Here is a 19,606-nt window from a genome sequence, read left to right as displayed (position 1 = left end):
GGACATCCCTCTTGTCCTTATATTTGACCAACAACATATTTTCGTTGCATATTCCCCTGCTTTCACCCCTTCTCATTACTTGGGCAATGTGCGTTTTTGGGAGGCCTCTTTGGTTCTTGCGCACAGTACCGCAAGCTGCTGTACCTCTTGAACCAAGGGCCTTAAACAGGGGGATGCTAGTGTAAAAGTTATCCACATAGAGGTGATAACCTTTATCCAGGAAGGGGTGCACTAAATCCCAGACAATTTTCCCACTAACACCTACGAGGGAGGGGGGGCATTCTGGCGGTTGAATTCTTGAATCCTTCCCTTCATAAACCCTAAACCTGTGGGTGTACCCTGAGGTGCTTTCACACAGTTTATACATTTTTATGCCATACCTTGCCCTCTTACTGGGAAGGTACTGGCGGAATTTAACCCTTCCTTTAAAATGTATAAGGGACTCGTCGATACAAATAAATTTTTCAGGGATGTACACCTCTTCAAATTTGGCACTGAAATGATCAATGACCGGCCTGACTTTGAATAGCCGGTCAAAGGTGGGATCATCTCTGGGTGGGCACTGTGCATTATCGGTGTAATGTATAAATTTAAGAATTGTCTCAAATCGAGTCCGGGGCATGGCCATACGGTAAAATGGAGTACTGTACAGAACATCTGTACTCCAATATTGCCTAATTTCTGGCTTTTTTACTATGCCCATATGAAACACCAGACCCCAAAACGTCATCATCTCTACTGCATCTACAGGGGTCCACCTAGCAAATGATGACGTGGGGTTTTGAGCAATAAACTGCTGGGCATATAAATTAGTTTGGTCCACCATTAAATTTATAAAATCATCAGAGAAAAATAATTTGAAAAAGTCAATTTCTCTGAGACCTGTGGAATCAAATTGGATTCCTGGCATGGCCAAAAACTCAGGAACCTGGGGCTCAAAATTGTCTGGTGGTGGGGTCCATACTAGATCAATTATTGGGGGGGGAATCTCAGCTGATCTACGGGGGCGTCTTTGAGGGGGTCCCTCATCACCAGAGGAGGAAGAGGAGCTTAAGACGAATCCTTCAAATTCCCCGCTTGCATCACTGCCTGTGTCAGAGTCAGAGGCAAGCATGGCATATGCCTCCTCCACTGAATACATTCTCCTGGATGACTGGGAGGACATTTGGGAGGACATTTGGGAGGACATTTGGGATGCCATTTTTATTTTTGTGTTACTGGTAGTGAAATGTTTCAACACGTGTATAGTGTAGGGGGGGGTACAAACTTTATTTCAATCCGGGGGGTATGTAGTGTGTATGTGGTGCAGAAAAAAAAAATACTTTATACCAATAAAAAAAAAAAAAATGAAGGGGTTAAAAATAAAAAATTGAAGGGGTTAAAAAAAAAAAAAAAAGGTCCTGCGCCAAAAATTGAGCACAGATGTTGGTCAGTAACGTCTGTCACTGAACAGCGCTCAAAGGCAACAGGAATCTGATCAAAAAAAAAAAAAAAATTGATCAACCCTGTGCCGAAAAAGCTGATCAGTGATGTACGTCACTGATCGGCGCACAGTGGCCACAGGACACCCACAAAATCAGTGTGTGTAAAAAAAAAATTAAAAAAAGACCCCACAGCACTCACAAAAAAAAAAAAAGGTGATCAGTGATGCGACACTGATTACCAGTGAGGGACAGCAGGTGCACAACCTTTGGTGCAACTGACAGTGCAACTGGCAGCAACTGACAGGTATATATATAAAAAAAAAACCTCTGCGCCCCCAAAAAGTTGCTGATCAGCACAGATATACTGATCAGCACAAAAGGGGGGGTAGCAGACACAAAATATACACTCTCTATCACTCTCTGTCACTATCTCTCTCTATCTCTCTATCTCTCACTATCTCTCACTATCTATCACTCTAGGACACTGCAGCAGCAGCACTGACAGTTATATGTATAAAAAAAAACTGCACCCCCAAAAAGGGGGGGTAGCAGACACAAAATATACACTCTCTATCACTCTCTGTCACTATCTCTCTCTATCTCTCTATCTCTCACTATCTATCACTATCTATCACTCTATGACACTGCAGCAGCAGCACTGACAGTTATATATATAAAATAAAACCCCTGCACCCCCAAAAAGGGGGGGTAGCAGACACAAATCTCTCTATCTCTCTACCTCTCACTATCTATCACTATCTATCACTATCTATCACTGTATGACACTGCAGCAGCAGCACTGACAGTTATATATATATAGAAAACCCCTGCACCCCCAAAAAGGGGGGGTAGCAGACACAAAATATAGCTCTCTCTGTCACTATCTCTCTATCTCTCTCTATCTCTCTCTATCTCTCTCTCTATCTCTCTATCTCTCTATCACACTGCAGCAGCAGCAGGAAGTCTCAGGAAGTCAGATCCAGGAAGCGTCCAGCACGCTACAAGCAGTGATAAGGTGATCAGGTAAGGTATTTGCAAGGATCAGGTAAGTATTAGCAAGGATCAGGTCGGTATTCACGGCAGGCAGGCACGGTGACCGTTCTGCACGCTATTCCAGACCGGAATGGCGTCTGCAGCGCAGTCACCGTCAGTTTAAATGTCGCGCCTTGGCTGTGATTGGTCCGTGGGTCCCACGGACCAATCACAGCCTTGGGGGCAGGTGGGGTGAGGGTGGGGTGAGGTGTCATCGTCACCGATGACCCCCTCATGCCCCCTGACGCCCGGCGGTGATTGACACCTGTGTTACCGAGCGTCCGATTCGCTGGTAACACAGGAAAACGCTGTGAATGGCTGTTCACACTGAACAGCCAATCACAGCGATCGCCGACGGGGGGGCGACATCGCAGCCCCCCCTGGGCATGCAGGGACATGTCTGCTGTCAGGGACAGCAGACATCGTCCCTCTGTCACTGCGTCTCGAGACGCAGTGACAGTTTAAACTCATGACGTACATTTATGCCATGTGTCGGGAAGTACCTCCCGGCCATGACGTAAATGTACGTCAAATGTCGGGAAGGGGTTAATGGGCTTGTGCAACAAGATAAATAAAATGCATAATTCCTTCAGAGGATATATGCCGGTATTCCTTTAAATGGCTATCCCAATAGACAGTGCTTACTTAACAAACATATGTATAAATAATTTATAAATAATTTAGCCTTAACAGTTTGCAGTTGTGATAAGGTTCTGAATGGGATAAAACCACATTCCTGATGTAGCAACAGTGCCTAAACAGTGTTGCTCTGAATACATAACAATTTGCAACATTTACAAGCATGGTGATGGCTCAAACAAACAATGTTGCTCTGAATGAATAACAGTTTATAGTATTTATATGACAAGAATGGTGATGGCTAAAATGGGTTTAATGTACATAGTTAACAGCATTCTAATGACATAGTAACAATGGTTAAACAACACACCACCTCCTCTTACCTGGTCCGAATGAGAAGTGAATCTGTCTGCCAATAATACCAGCTGTTTAAACTGGCTGCCTTATAAGCCTGGGGGCGATGACCTCATTTTCGTGCGTCAGAATTAATGCACTGTATGAATAAGACCCTATTTCTAGGACCTGTGTGATCTATTAGCATATATATTGCTAATAGTGACTGGTGACAGTGAATGTGGGCTTTAAGAATTAGGAGCGCTGAAGTTGTGGTGTTATACTGAGCCTAATAGGACCGCGTGCGTTCCACCTGCGTGTCACTCAGTTTACTTCCGGGAACGCGCTTAGGCACTGATGTAAGCGCATTCCTTTGTTCATATGCTCCTGTGCGCTCCACTAGCGTGTCAGCCCGACGTGCTGGGAGGGGGCTGAGAGCGTGGTCAGCGTTGTCAGTGTCGGTATGTTCACTGGTGACGTTTATGTGGGCGCGCTTCCTAGTTTTCATGCGTTCCATATGCGTGTCAAAGCAGACTTGAGGAGGCTGGACTAAAGATAGTGACAGCGTGTTTCCTGAGGGGAATGAGTTCTACCTGCGGGTCGCGCTGTCTGAATAATTAATGGATGTCAACTCGATGTATTAAAACTTAAGTTATAAAAGGATAAATATTAAATGCAAATGAAACTATTTCTTTGTGAGTGATTTTGACGCTCTGCTAATGGATATGTCACCACTGTAAATGTAAAATGTATAATAAGACAATAATCGGGCTGTGATCTATTAGTTTTACACCCTGGGGAGTGTGTTAGGGAATTAACCCTCACTCATCTAATCGCTACCCAAGGTACCTTTTGTTAAAGGGGCAGCGCAATCCTAAATATTATTTGCCATATATTAGGGGACACATATTGATATATGGGGTGATAGGAGTGGGGGGTAATTATGTATTACTATTTTACCCATCACTAAGGATGATATAAGTGAGTGGGAGGAAGATTAAGGCATATATTCTATCAATACCTTAGTGTGTGAAATTCTAAGGATGTGGGTTTTTATAATATTTGTTAATGGGCTCACTTAAGACCCTTAAGTGATGTGTCTATAGGGAATGGTGCCTATACAGTGAACTAATAGTTAACAATATAATACTAACATTAGTGATGGTCTATAGCGTGCTGATAGCAAGTAGTTTAACTAAGTGTGGATTTTAATGGAACATTGTCCATCTATACCTAGGGGTATAATGATCCAACAAATTTGGTGCCACTGTGTGTGTGCCAGACTCATTGCACTATTACTAGGTGCAATTGAGAAATGTAAATTGATGAGAGGGTTGTGGTGTTATGTTTACCTTACATCATATATTAAACCCATTTTTTACAATTCTTTTAGAGTGAACAATATAATAAAGAGGATGGTATACGAGCATTATGCACCGTGATAATTACACCCGTGTATAAAATTCAGAAAAAAGGTGATAAAGGAGAAAAATGTTTTTGTTAGAAGAATAATTAAATGGCTGGTAAGGTTTAGCTAGGGTGTGGGTAATATTTAACCCAAAAATGATACAATGTCAACGTTCTCATTGAGACCGTTGGGGTGGAGCGTATTCAGGGTGTAAATCCAGAAGGTCTCACGTTTTGCCAACCTGAGGTCTCTATCCCCACCTCTAGGATCCTGACTGATGACTTCAAGAATGGTGAACGTGAAATTAGTGTTGTTCACCTGTGAATCATGTTTGTCTTTGTAGTGCCTGGGAACACTGTGTATAACCAATTTGTGTTTAATGTTCCGCATATGTTCTTGCACTCTAATTTTAATCTGTCTTTTAGTCTTGCCGATATAGGCAAATCCACAGTTACACGTTATCCTGTAGATTACGTAGGTTGAATTACAGGTGGCTGGCTGATTTAGTGTGTATTGTTTTTTGTCAATCTTGCAATTAAATGTTTTTTTCTCCATATGCTTGCAGCAAATGCATTTTTGACATGGGGTACATATGGTTCTCTTTGTGAGAAACCCAGTTGTGTTGCTATTAGTATTTTTGACAGAACCAGATTTGAGTCGACTGGGCGCTACCATGCTTTTCAGGTTGGTGGCTCGTCGGAAGATCAAGTCTGGTTTTTGGGGTAAATGTGGGCCCAGTACATTGTCCTTAAGTAGGATGTCCCAATGTTTGGTTAAAATCCTCTTAATTTGATGATTTTCCTTATTGTATTTAGTGATGAATGATCGTCTGGCTGTGGTTTCTTTGGGTTTGGCCGGTTTTGAGGGGAGGAGAATATCTTCTCTTTTTTTAGTTAAAGTTTGGTTCTGGCCTCATCAATCTTCTGAGGATGGTATCCCTTTTCAATGAAGCGTTTGGACATCACTGCAGATTGGGATAAGTAGTCTTCAACATGGCTACAGTTCCGTCTCAATCTAACGAACTGGGCGTAAGGGACGCTGTTCTTCCAGTTCGGATGATGGCAACTGTCAAAGGGGATAAAGCTATTACAGTCCACATCTTTGAAGTGAGTCCTAGTGGAGACCAATGTCCCTGGATTTCCCATGAGTTCCAGGTCCAGGTAATCTATGGTTCTTTGGTCCCATTTGTGTGTAAACTTCAAATTAAAATCATTAACCTGAAGCTCAAGCATAAATACTTCGATACTGGCTGGATCACCCTTCCAAATGAAGATCAAATCGTCAATGTATCGTTGATAAAACAGTATGTGGGTTTTATGTGACGATTGGTATATATGTTTCTCTTCCCACATGCCCATTAACAAATTGGCGTATGATGGGGCAAACTTAGTCCCCATAGCAGTACCGTTTACTTGGAGGTAAAAGGTATTATTGAATTCGAAATAATTACGCTTGAGGATGTATTCGATACTGCTGAGGATAAACTGTGTTTCTTCGGGTGAATGATCAGAGGATTTTGATAGTATATATTTGACCGCTTCAATTCCTTTTTCGTGTGGGATTGAGGAATAGAGAGCTTGTACATCCACTGTTAACCAACAGTACTCCTCTTCCCATTTGAACTGCTGTAATTTATTTAACAGAGTTGTGGAATCCTTCAAATGTGAAGCATTCTTTAGCACATAAGGTTGTAATAAAGTGTCGACAAAGTGGGATAGATTGGAACTCAGCGATTGTATCCCCGCCACAATCGGTCTCCCTGGTGGTGATTTTTTGTCCTTGTGGACTTTAGGGATGTGGTAGAACGTGGGTATCCTGGGGTGCTTCACGAAAAGGTAGTCAAATTCTTCTTTGTTAATGTCTGATTTCTTTTTAGCTTCAAGCAGAAGTTCGTACAATTCTTCTTGATATTTCCTGGTGGGGTTTTCAGGTAATTCAATATAAGTAATTTCATCATACAACAATTTTTTGGCCTCTTTTAGATAGTTGTCGGTTGATTGTATAACCACTGCTCCCCCTTTATCAGCATTCCTTATGACTATGCTCTCATCCTTCTTAAGTTGTTTGACAGCTGCTTTTTCTTGAGAGGAAAGGTTATTGTTCCCCTGATCCCAAATTTTAATCTTCTTGAAGTCATTGCACACTAAATTGTAGAATATGTCTATGTGGCTGCCTTTAGACTCCACCGGATAGTATTTGGACGGGTTCTTTACCCTAGACATGACTTTATCTTCATTGGGCATGAGGGGGTTTTTCAGGAAGTGGCGTTGTAACGTTAGATTTCTCACGAATTTGTTAAGGTCTATGAATAAGTCAAATTTGTCAACATGGCCATCAGGGGCAAATTTTAATCCTTTGTCAAGAACGGCTATCTGAGCTGCGCATAACTCCCTGTCCGCATTGTTGATGATTCCAGTCTTTTGTTCTGGAAGAATGACTTTCTCTTCTTTGGGCTTCTTTCTGCCCCCTCGACAACCTCTTCTTCTTCCCCATTCAGGGTCCTTTTGGTGCCTTTCGGTGAATCTAGCATGTCCCGCAGGGTTTCTTCCTTCTCCAAAAACGTTAGGCTTTTCTTTCTGCCTAAAAAACGAACCGGGGAATACCTCTCAGGTGTTACAGATCTTTGTCTATAGGGCCTTGTTTCGTAATGATCCCGGTGTTGTGGGGCTCTGCCCCTCTGTTCAACCCATTTGTTACGATGATGTGGTTCATTGAAGTGTAGAGGTGTTCTATAATCATTTCTCCTGGGACCTGACAAGTCTCTTCTAGGTCTTCTATAATTAGTTTCATATTTATTCTCATCTCTATAGACAGGTTTCTGCCACCGCTCCTCATTTTGCCATCTTGGGAAACGTCTATTGGTTATATGATTTCGTTCAGGATTATATACTCTAGGGGTGGTTTGATCATTTCTTCTCTTGTTGTCATTAGACCAATTATGGATCTGTCCTGTTTGATAGTCATTTTTGTCACGTAAAAACTTTTTTTGTTTCCTTGTGAGGATTTCTTCTTCAAGTCTCTCTAGTTTATTGTGTAAATCTGCCGTGTCCCGTTGGAATTCTTCACTATTGGAGAATTTTTCGACCGCTTTGTCGATTTTCAAAATTTCTTCCTCCAAACCGGAAAGTTCTTTCTTTCTTACATTGATAATGAGGGAGGTCACCATAATCCTAGGAATTTTTGGAGCATTACAAGTCGTTAAAATCATTACCGGTATGCTATGGATTACTATTTTTTGATGTGTCCTGTAGCCTTCAAACTATTTCACTTCCTGAACATCATACATATTCATTATCAAACGCATGGTTCTCCCACAGATTTTCTGAGTCTGCCCTACTGAAGAACATCTTTATTGTCTACACTAATCTGAGGAAACACATGCTAGCACAAGCATTTTAATATCATAATGGTATGTTCAATACCCTTCAATTTACCCTCGATCTTATTTTCTATCAAGCCCTCTGTTTACGCTAATATGCACTTCATTCTGTCTATTTTTTCTGTGCTCGTTCTCCTAAACTACTTATATAGTTTTAAGGACCAAGAGGTCCGCATTTTCTTAACCATTTAAACAAAGATTTATTTTATAATGTATTAAATGCTTATATAATTTTTGTACTTGTATCATATTTTGTATATGTATTGGAAATATCAGTATGTAATATACCATCATTGTTATGTTTTACCACCTGCAGTACTAAACCCCTGATGAAGTCTTTTTCAAGACGAAACGCGTCGGGTTGCTTGTATTTCCGAAAAGGATATCATTTCCAGATGTGAAAATTATCTAATAAAAAGCACACTGGTTTTTTAAAAATATTTGTACTGTTTTGTATTTTAACAATCTATTGGTGGTTAAAAAGCGCTCTCTATACCTCCTTTCTTTTCATTTCTAAACACCGCCTCCCACTAACAGGGGGGGCTATAGAGTAGCTGCTCACAACTTAAGGGCGCACGTGGGGTCATTCTTTTGTTGTCTACCTTTATCTGTTAGGACCCTTAGGTAGCTGCCCATCCACTAAGATGCCACTCATAAGTGACAGATCAAAAAGGTCAGCCAAAATTAAAAATATGTTTACAGAGGACGAGCACATTTATTCTATGGATGAAGAGGACTATTACAGTTTACTTAATTCAGCCGAGTCTGTGGCTACTAAAGAATTAAAAACCTGGTACGACATAGTTACCCTCGAGAAATACCTAGAGGTTAAACGCGTCCCCAGGGGATTAAGACTCACCAAAACCCCAAATATCGGTAATAACGAGGCGACATTCATCAAAAACTGGAACGATATCTTGGAAGAATGCTCCAGGAATCTGATAAGTCTCATTATCAATGTAAGAAAGAAAGAACTTTCCGGTTTGGAGGAAGAAATTTTGAAAATCGACAAAGCGGTCGAAAAATTCTCCAATAGTGAAGAATTCCAACGGGACACGGCAGATTTACACAATAAACTAGAGAGACTTGAAGAAGAAATCCTCACAAGGAAACAAAAAAAGTTTTTACGTGACAAAAATGACTATCAAACAGGACAGATCCATAATTGGTCTAATGACAACAAGAGAAGAAATGATCAAACCACCCCTAGAGTATATAATCCTGAACGAAATCATATAACCAATAGACGTTTCCCAAGATGGCAAAATGAGGAGCGGTGGCAGAAACCTGTCTATAGAGATGAGAATAAATATGAAACTAATTATAGAAGACCTAGAAGAGACTTGTCAGGTCCCAGGAGAAATGATTATAGAACACCTCTACACTTCAATGAACCACATCATCGTAACAAATGGGTTGAACAGAGGGGCAGAGCCCCACAACACCGGGATCATTACGAAACAAGGCCCTATAGACAAAGATCTGTAACACCTGAGAGGTATTCCCCGGTTCGTTTTTTAGGCAGAAAGAAAAGCCTAACGTTTTTGGAGAAGGAAGAAACCCTGCGGGACATGCTAGATTCACCGAAAGGCACCAAAAGGACCCTGAATGGGGAAGAAGAAGAGGTTGTCGAGGGGGCAGAAAGAAGCCCAAAGAAGAGAAAGTCATTCTTCCAGAACAAAAGACTGGAATCATCAACAATGCGGACAGGGAGTTATGCGCAGCTCAGATAGCCGTTCTTGACAAAGGATTAAAATTTGCCCCTGATGGCCATGTTGACAAATTTGACTTATTCATAGACCTTAACAAATTCGTGAGAAATCTAACGTTACAACGCCACTTCCTGAAAAACCCCCTCATGCCCAATGAAGATAAAGTCATGTCTAGGGTAAAGAACCCGTCCAAATACTATCCGGTGGAGTCTAAAGGCAGCCACATAGACATATTCTACAATTTAGTGTGCGATGACTTCAAGAAGATTAAAATTTGGGATCAGGGGAACAATAACCTTTCCTCTCAAGAAAAAGCAGCTGTCAAACAACTTAAGAAGGATGAGAGCATAGTCATAAGGAATGCTGATAAAGGGGGAGCAGTGGTTATACAATCAACCGACAACTATCTAAAAGAGGCCAAAAAATTGTTGTATGATGAAATTACTTATATTGAATTACCTGAAAACCCCACCGTGAAATATCAAGAAGAATTGTACGAACTTCTGCTTGAAGCTAAAAAGAAATCACACATTAACAAAGAAGAATTTGACTACCTTTTCGTGAAGCACCCCAGGATACCCACGTTCTACCACATCCCTAAAGTCCACAAGGACAAAAAATCACCACCAGGGAGACCGATTGTGGCGGGGATACAATCGCTGAGTTCCAATCTATCCCACTTTGTCGACACTTTATTACAACCTTATGTGCTAAAGAATGCTTCACATTTGAAGGATTCCACAACTCTGTTAAATAAATTACAGCAGTTCAAATGGGAAGAGGAGTACTGTTGGTTAACAGTGGATGTACAAGCTCTCTATTCCTCAATCCCACACGAAAAAGGAATTGAAGCGGTCAAATATATACTATCAAAATCCTCTGATCATTCACCCGAAGAAACACAGTTTATCCTCAGCAGTATCGAATACATCCTCAAGCGTAATTATTTCGAATTCAATAATACCTTTTACCTCCAAGTAAACGGTACTGCTATGGGGACTAAGTTTGCCCCATCATACGCCAATTTGTTAATGGGCATGTGGGAAGAGAAACATATATACCAATCGTCACATAAAACCCACATACTGTTTTATCAACGATACATTGACGATTTGATCTTCATTTGGAAGGGTGATCCAGCCAGTATCGAAGTATTTATGCTTGAGCTTCAGGTTAATGATTTTAATTTGAAGTTTACACACAAATGGGACCAAAGAACCATAGATTACCTGGACCTGGAACTCATGGGAAATCCAGGGACATTGGTCTCCACTAGGACTCACTTCAAAGATGTGGACTGTAATAGCTTTATCCCCTTTGACAGTTGCCATCATCCGAACTGGAAGAACAGCGTCCCTTACGCCCAGTTCGTTAGATTGAGACGGAACTGTAGCCATGTTGAAGACTACTTATCCCAATCTGCAGTGATGTCCAAACGCTTCATTGAAAAGGGATACCATCCTCAGAAGATTGATGAGGCCAGAACCAAAGCTTTAACTAAAAAAAGAGAAGATATTCTCCTCCCCTCAAAACCGGCCAAACCCAAAGAAACCACAGCCAGACGATCATTCATCACTAAATACAATAAGGAAAATCATCAAATTAAGAGGATTTTAACCAAACATTGGGACATCCTACTTAAGGACAATGTACTGGGCCCACATTTACCCCAAAAACCAGACTTGATCTTCCGACGAGCCACCAACCTGAAAAGCATGGTAGCGCCCAGTCGACTCAAATCTGGTTCTGTCAAAAATACTAATAGCAACACAACTGGGTTTCTCACAAAGAGAACCATATGTACCCCATGTCAAAAATGCATTTGCTGCAAGCATATGGAGAAAAAAAACATTTAATTGCAAGATTGACAAAAAACAATACACACTAAATCAGCCAGCCACCTGTAATTCAACCTACGTAATCTACAGGATAACGTGTAACTGTGGATTTGCCTATATCGGCAAGACTAAAAGACAGATTAAAATTAGAGTGCAAGAACATATGCGGAACATTAAACACAAATTGGTTATACACAGTGTTCCCAGGCACTACAAAGACAAACATGATTCACAGGTGAACAACACTAATTTCACGTTCACCATTCTTGAAGTCATCAGTCAGGATCCTAGAGGTGGGGATAGAGACCTCAGGTTGGCAAAACGTGAGACCTTCTGGATTTACACCCTGAATACGCTCCACCCCAACGGTCTCAATGAGAACGTTGACATTGTATCATTTTTGGGTTAAATATTACCCACACCCTAGCTAAACCTTACCAGCCATTTAATTATTCTTCTAACAAAAACATTTTTCTCCTTTATCACCTTTTTTCTGAATTTTATACACGGGTGTAATTATCACGGTGCATAATGCTCGTATACCATCCTCTTTATTATATTGTTCACTCTAAAAGAATTGTAAAAAATGGGTTTAATATATGATGTAAGGTAAACATAACACCACAACCCTCTCATCAATTTACATTTCTCAATTGCACCTAGTAATAGTGCAATGAGTCTGGCACACACACAGTGGCACCAAATTTGTTGGATCATTATACCCCTAGGTATAGATGGACAATGTTCCATTAAAATCCACACTTAGTTAAACTACTTGCTATCAGCACGCTATAGACCATCACTAATGTTAGTATTATATTGTTAACTATTAGTTCACTGTATAGGCACCATTCCCTATAGACACATCACTTAAGGGTCTTAAGTGAGCCCATTAACAAATATTATAAAAACCCACATCCTTAGAATTTCACACACTAAGGTATTGATAGAATATATGCCTTAATCTTCCTCCCACTCACTTATATCATCCTTAGTGATGGGTAAAATAGTAATACATAATTACCCCCCACTCCTATCACCCCATATATCAATATGTGTCCCCTAATATATGGCAAATAATATTTAGGATTGCGCTGCCCCTTTAACAAAAGGTACCTTGGGTAGCGATTAGATGAGTGAGGGTTAATTCCCTAACACACTCCCCAGGGTGTAAAACTAATAGATCACAGCCCGATTATTGTCTTATTATACATTTTACATTTACAGTGGTGACATATCCATTAGCAGAGCGTCAAAATCACTCACAAAGAAATAGTTTCATTTGCATTTAATATTTATCCTTTTATAACTTAAGTTTTAATACATCGAGTTGACATCCATTAATTATTCAGACAGCGCGACCCGCAGGTAGAACTCATTCCCCTCAGGAAACACGCTGTCACTATCTTTAGTCCAGCCTCCTCAAGTCTGCTTTGACACGCATATGGAACGCATGAAAACTAGGAAGCGCGCCCACATAAACGTCACCAGTGAACATACCGACACTGACAACGCTGACCACGCTCTCAGCCCCCTCCCAGCACGTCGGGCTGACACGCTAGTGGAGCGCACAGGAGCATATGAACAAAGGAATGCGCTTACATCAGTGCCTAAGCGCGTTCCCGGAAGTAAACTGAGTGACACGCAGGTGGAACGCACGCGGTCCTATTAGGCTCAGTATAACACCACAACTTCAGCGCTCCTAATTCTTAAAGCCCACATTCACTGTCACCAGTCACTATTAGCAATATATATGCTAATAGATCACACAGGTCCTAGAAATAGGGTCTTATTCATACAGTGCATTAATTCTGACGCACGAAAATGAGGTCATCGCCCCCAGGCTTATAAGGCAGCCAGTTTAAACAGCTGGTATTATTGGCAGACAGATTCACTTCTCATTCGGACCAGGTAAGAGGAGGTGGTGTGTTGTTTAACCATTGTTACTATGTCATTAGAATGCTGTTAACTATGTACATTAAACCCATTTTAGCCATCACCATTCTTGTCATATAAATACTATAAACTGTTATTCATTCAGAGCAACATTGTTTGTTTGAGCCATCACCATGCTTGTAAATGTTGCAAATTGTTATGTATTCAGAGCAACACTGTTTAGGCACTGTTGCTACATCAGGAATGTGGTTTTATCCCATTCAGAACCTTATCACAACTGCAAACTGTTAAGGCTAAATTATTTATAAATTATTTATACATATGTTTGTTAAGTAAGCACTGTCTATTGGGATAGCCATTTAAAGGAATACCGGCATATATCCTCTGAAGGAATTATGCATTTTATTTATCTTGTTGCACAAGCCCATTAAAGGGCAAGTTTCTCTATTAAGGTTAAATTGTTTACAGCCTTTTCTGTTAAGTAATCACTGCCCATAGAGACAGCCACACAAAGGACTAATAGCATATATACCCGGTAAGAATTCCACATTTACATAAGCACATTAAATGTTTATCTCTTTACCAGCCCTAAGTATGGGCAATTAACCTGTTGATTTTGTAATTATACTATAAATGTAGTATTTCCCTTTGAGTAATAAGACGCCGCATCGCACCACATACTATACCTAATTTGATACTATTTAAATCATTTACAGAAACGGAATCTTCTGTTCTGCCTTCTACGTTTCAAAGGGATCATTTGGTATGTAAATATTCTAACCCATGTTAGGTGTTATGAACACTGGTTGCCATATACTCAAACGCCCATTATTACAGATATTGTGGACCCCTATCATTGGACCGGGTCCTACACAGAATTTTTCCTCATTAATCTTAAAACTGAGCAAAATCCCAAGACCTTCAAAGATTGGGAATACACCGGGGCGACTTTTACCCTACAAAAGTGACAATTCGGGTATGTTAACCACTATATGCCTTTCAGTATAAATTAGCATTAAAACACTGCTTATATTAATTTTTCTATAATTATTAGTTAATCATTCCTGTGAAGAAAAGACTACCACAGCCTTCACACAAGATATTAGACGCCTGTATATATATTGAATTTTCCTTAGGTACGGTAACCCTTTTGAATTACCTCCACGTAAATGTATAAATGAAAACTGTATCTATAAAAAGGACCTTTCCCTTCAGGAATCTACCCCATTGAGGGAGGTCACCATCTGAAATTTACCTTATTGAGGGAGGTCACCATAATCCTAGGAATTTTTGGAGCATTACAAGTCGTTAAAATCATTACCGGTATGCTATGGATTACTATTTTTTGATGTGTCCTGTAGCCTTCAAACTATTTCACTTCCTGAACATCATACATATTCATTATCAAACGCATGGTTCTCCCACAGATTTTCTGAGTCTGCCCTACTGAAGAACATCTTTATTGTCTACACTAATCTGAGGAAACACATGCTAGCACAAGCATTTTAATATCATAATGGTATGTTCAATACCCTTCAATTTACCCTCGATCTTATTTTCTATCAAGCCCTCTGTTTACGCTAATATGCACTTCATTCTGTCTATTTTTTCTGTGCTCGTTCTCCTAAACTACTTATATAGTTTTAAGGACCAAGAGGTCCGCATTTTCTTAACCATTTTAACAAAGATTTATTTTATAATGTATTAAATGCTTATATAATTTTTGTACTTGTATCATATTTTGTATATGTATTGGAAATATCAGTATGTAATATACCATCATTGTTATGTTTTACCACCTGCAGTACTAAACCCCTGATGAAGTCTTTTTCAAGACGAAACGCGTCGGGTTGCTTGTATTTCCGAAAAGGATATCATTTCCAGATGTGAAAATTATCTAATAAAAAGCACACTGGTTTTTTAAAAATATTTGTACTGTTTTGTATTTTAACAATCTATTGGTGGTTAAAAAGCGCTCTCTATACCTCCTTTCTTTTCATTTCTAAACACCGCCTCCCACTAACAGGGGGGGCTATAGAGTAGCTGCTCACAACTTAAGGGCGCACGTGGGGTCATTCTTTTGATATATATATATATATATATATATATATATATATATATAGTTTGATTCGAAGCAGCAACACCGTCAAAGGTACATCTGTAAGGGTGCCGGTCCAGAGAAACCACGATGTGGGATCACTCAAATACACGCATATGGCCGCACTCCCAAAAAAACAATATATATATATATACATTAAGGCAATTTTAATACTTTACCTACCACTATTCCAACCCCACCCCTCGCACAGCCTAACCGTAACAGTCTTCTATCACAGCCTAACTATCCCCTCCTACAGCCTAACCCCAACCACCCCTCTCCCACTGTAACCTAACCATAACTATTTCCCTATTGGTTAAATTCTTAACCCTATCAACAACCCCAATACTTACCTTTCGAGGTTGCGTCGTCATTCTGACCTTCGGGACTCTGCTGACAGTATTTTGACGGTTGGGATCCGGACTCCCAGGATTTTGTCTGCATCCCTCTGTTTATTACAAAAACAGTTTATAGAAATCTCAAACACTCAACAATTTACTTTCAATGCCTAACTTGAGCATGAGTTCTAATAAATAAATTAAAGTTAATTATTGATTGATTACTTTTAGAGAAGATTTGCTTCTTTAAACAATGCTATTAAATAGCACTTACTGAAATGCTGGAAAAGAGAGTTCACTAACGTTTATTTAATTCAAGCTAATTCCATTACTCAGCACTAGTGACAGAGTCCTACTAGAAATTGTGTATGTTCTAAACAAAGTTTCTGGGAAAGTTTTAGTACTGTATGTTGGATCTCTGATTTCTTCTTATTATCACCCATGGGTAAATTTACAAAGAATTATGTGTAAACATTTTGGGCAATATTGGGATACGTATGTTTTTTTTTTCAGGATCAATTCCTGAATTTATGAAGAATCATGTTTGACTGCATCATGTTTTTCGATGTTCTATGCAATTATATTATTTGTGTTCTGGTTCAGTCATATTTGGCCGAAATCAATAGACCTGCCGGTGATGCTGCCTGTTTTACGGAAGCCTTCTGTGCTCTACATGTTACTCAGTAAGTAAATGGTAAAAAAAAAACTGTATGGTCTCCTCCAGAATTATGATCAGCAACCATCCAATGAGCTAGACTTAGTCCTAATAGTAAGGGAAATCCCTAAAATTTCCATGGACCAGCACTGGGCTCCAAAAGAGCTTAAGAGTAGGGCTTAATTCCATAGCTGAGGGACATGCCTTATGGGCCACCCTGTTCTAAAGATTATCCCACAAGTAGTCAGCTCATGCCATGGATTCCTTGGGGAGTTCCACTGCCATAGAAATAGCATACTGATTGACAGATAGTGGGCAGACACTTAGCCAATCAGCAGGCTTTTCCTACGTTAGCAGCCACTGTCTGAGAGTGCAGAGAATCACTTGGGTTCTCTTTTTTTCTCCAGGGATGTTCTGTATAAACATAATGTATATACAGTGCTTCTGCATCCAGTTGGGAAATATTTTTTTTTAATTTTGGCAAGCTGTATGAATGCCTACTACAGAAGGGGTCCATCCTGCACATGGTAGTATTTGGGAAAAATGGAAAATGTTGGCCAACAAGTAAAATGTTGGCACATGTGATCTACAAATGACAAAATGCTGAAGCGACCTTGCCGTGACACAGAATCCCACCGTATGGGCAAAATTACTTCTAACTTTAACCAGAATCAACTCTGCATCCACCGCCCAGCGGTCTGGGGGATATCCTGTTTGAGCCCGATGCGGTTTCATAGAAATACAGAGAACCCCACACACATTTCCCCCCCTATATTTATAGGACTGGTTGGTCCTACTTTTGGGTGGACACCACACATTAACTATTTAATTACAGTTTAACACAGAGAAGCACTGCATAGATTATACTGATCTGTGATTTGGTCTGAGTTTGCTCTGGGTTTGGAAACTCACATGATTAATCAATCCTGGACAGACATGAATCTTAATAAATATATCTTGTAGTATCTATTATTTCTGATGCACACTTGTATATGTTATTAAAAACTCTGCTACTAGTCCCTCTCTCTCTTTTTACACATTGCACACTACTAATTCGGTACATTTGGCAATAACATTGTCTTTGTTTAAAAATAAGTCTATATAATAATTTCTTACGGTCTTTACAATCTTCTCAATGCATAATTTTTAAAGGTAGGCCATGTGCCACATCTCGAATGGCTCCTGCTATAAGGTCAGAAAAATCGGAAATGTGATAACTATGAAAGTGGAGGGTTTCAGGACAGAGCAGAGAAGGGACTTGATGGGATGGAGCAGATGGAATGAGCAGCAGTCTGAAAGGTGGGCAGAGAAATCCAAGTCCATACACAAAAACACTCCACTGCCTCTCATCACGTCACCCCTATATCCTTCCTTATGTACACCACCACACAAACCCACAATACCACACAGAACCCACAATACACTGGTCTATTGACTCTATTCCCATATCACCTTGAGTTTGATACAACTGGCCCCACAGAAACCATGGCCATGGCACTGACCCACAATACCCTGTGGCTGCTCATGCACCAGAACACAGATGTGCAACCCACAGCCACCTAAAGAGCAATGGAAATACACTTGATCAATCAGCAAGTCCATAAACCTAATCCGCTCACCATCTATGGCAGGTGAAACGTAAGTAGATACAGTATTTAGTGTTTCAAGACAATCAGGTAGGAGAAGCAGTTGGCTCCAGATGAGAATAAGAGAGAGAGAAACATTGGTAGAGAGATAAAAAAATGGGTATTCAGAGAGAGGGAGAGACATTGGATGTAGGAAAGAGAACTGGGAGCAAGAGAAAGAATTAGAGGGCATGAGAATTGACTAGAGAGAAAGATAACTGGGAGGAAGCGAGAGAATGTGGAAGAGAAAGTGAGTGAATGAGGGATAATGAAAAATGAAACTACTAGAGAGATAGAACCTGTGTTGAGGGAAGAATTGCAATGTTGGTAACAGCTAGCAACCTGGCAAATGGGGGGTCTAAAATATTAGTATATTGTATAAATAATAAACAGAACAATGCACACTGTCATAGAGTATGCTTTAGTAACATAGGGAAAGTCTTACTTCCATCAAACACATAAAACAAATGTACAGTATGCTAAAAATCTACAGTGATCTTAACAATACGGGTGAAATTTAATAGGATGAGAGAATCAGAAAGTGAGAGATTTGGTAAGACATCTCCAGTTTTTTTAAAGCGGCCATCATTTACAATGAAAAATCAAACTGGTGTTGCAATGTAAATTATTGACGCTTTAAAAAAACTGGAGATGTCTTACCAAACCTCTCACTTTCTGATTCTCTCATCCTATTACTGTAAATCTCACCCTTCATGTTTACAGTAATATGCAGTATGGCGTAATAAGGAATTACCATGACCAAGTGGAATTGCTTATCTTTGTTGAATGATAAAATTCTTCTCATAGGGCATTATACATTGTTTTGGACAAGAATGGTTAGCTAAACAGCTAGACTAAAACTTTTTAAGATGGAATAATTTGCATTTATTTAGAGAGTGTAAAAATGTCAGAAAAGAAGATGAAGCTTTGTTCTTCAATAGGTTCCTGCAGTGCAAAACATATGGCATCTGCATACAGAGGATTCCTAAGAGACCAAATGAGTGAATTGAGTTAAAAGTACCAGACCATCCACCTCGGGGAAACCTAAATAGATAATTACTCCAGTCTCCATTACACAAATTAGAAAAAAAAGTTTTGTCTATAGACACTAAAGTTGAGGACTATATAGCAGGAATAAAGTAATTTAGCTGCTGTGGTAAAAAAAATACATTATTATCATTTAACTAAAACTTAAAAGCAGTCACTAAATGTTATCAGTTAAATAATAATAATATAAAAAAAACATACATGGGTGTGGCCTAGCAACCTAGCGAGGCAGACGCGCTACA

General features: G+C 39.8%; 2 long non-coding RNA genes across 2 annotated transcripts; both read left to right on the top strand.

Moving 5' to 3' along the window:
* The first annotated feature begins 7,933 nt into the window (after window positions 1-7,933).
* Window positions 7,934-8,593, top strand: LOC146079665 (uncharacterized). Its single transcript, XR_014474681.1, has 3 exons — window positions 7,934-7,989; window positions 8,094-8,185; window positions 8,472-8,593. It is a non-coding gene; the product is annotated as an uncharacterized LOC146079665 (long non-coding RNA).
* A 5,721-nt stretch (window positions 8,594-14,314) lies between these two features.
* Window positions 14,315-15,528, top strand: LOC146079664 (uncharacterized). The gene is made up of 6 exons (XR_014474680.1): window positions 14,315-14,364; window positions 14,439-14,577; window positions 14,656-14,737; window positions 14,817-14,924; window positions 15,029-15,120; window positions 15,407-15,528. It is a non-coding gene; the product is annotated as an uncharacterized LOC146079664 (long non-coding RNA).
* The last annotated feature ends 4,078 nt before the right edge of the window (window positions 15,529-19,606 follow it).

The sequence above is a fragment of the Crinia signifera genome, chromosome 5 (genome assembly GCF_055691185.1).
Source record: "Crinia signifera chromosome 5, ASM5569118v1, whole genome shotgun sequence".
NCBI lineage: Eukaryota > Metazoa > Chordata > Amphibia > Anura > Myobatrachidae > Crinia > Crinia signifera.
Note: the sequence above shows the minus strand (reverse complement) of the source record. Positions and strands in the feature narration are given on the sequence as shown.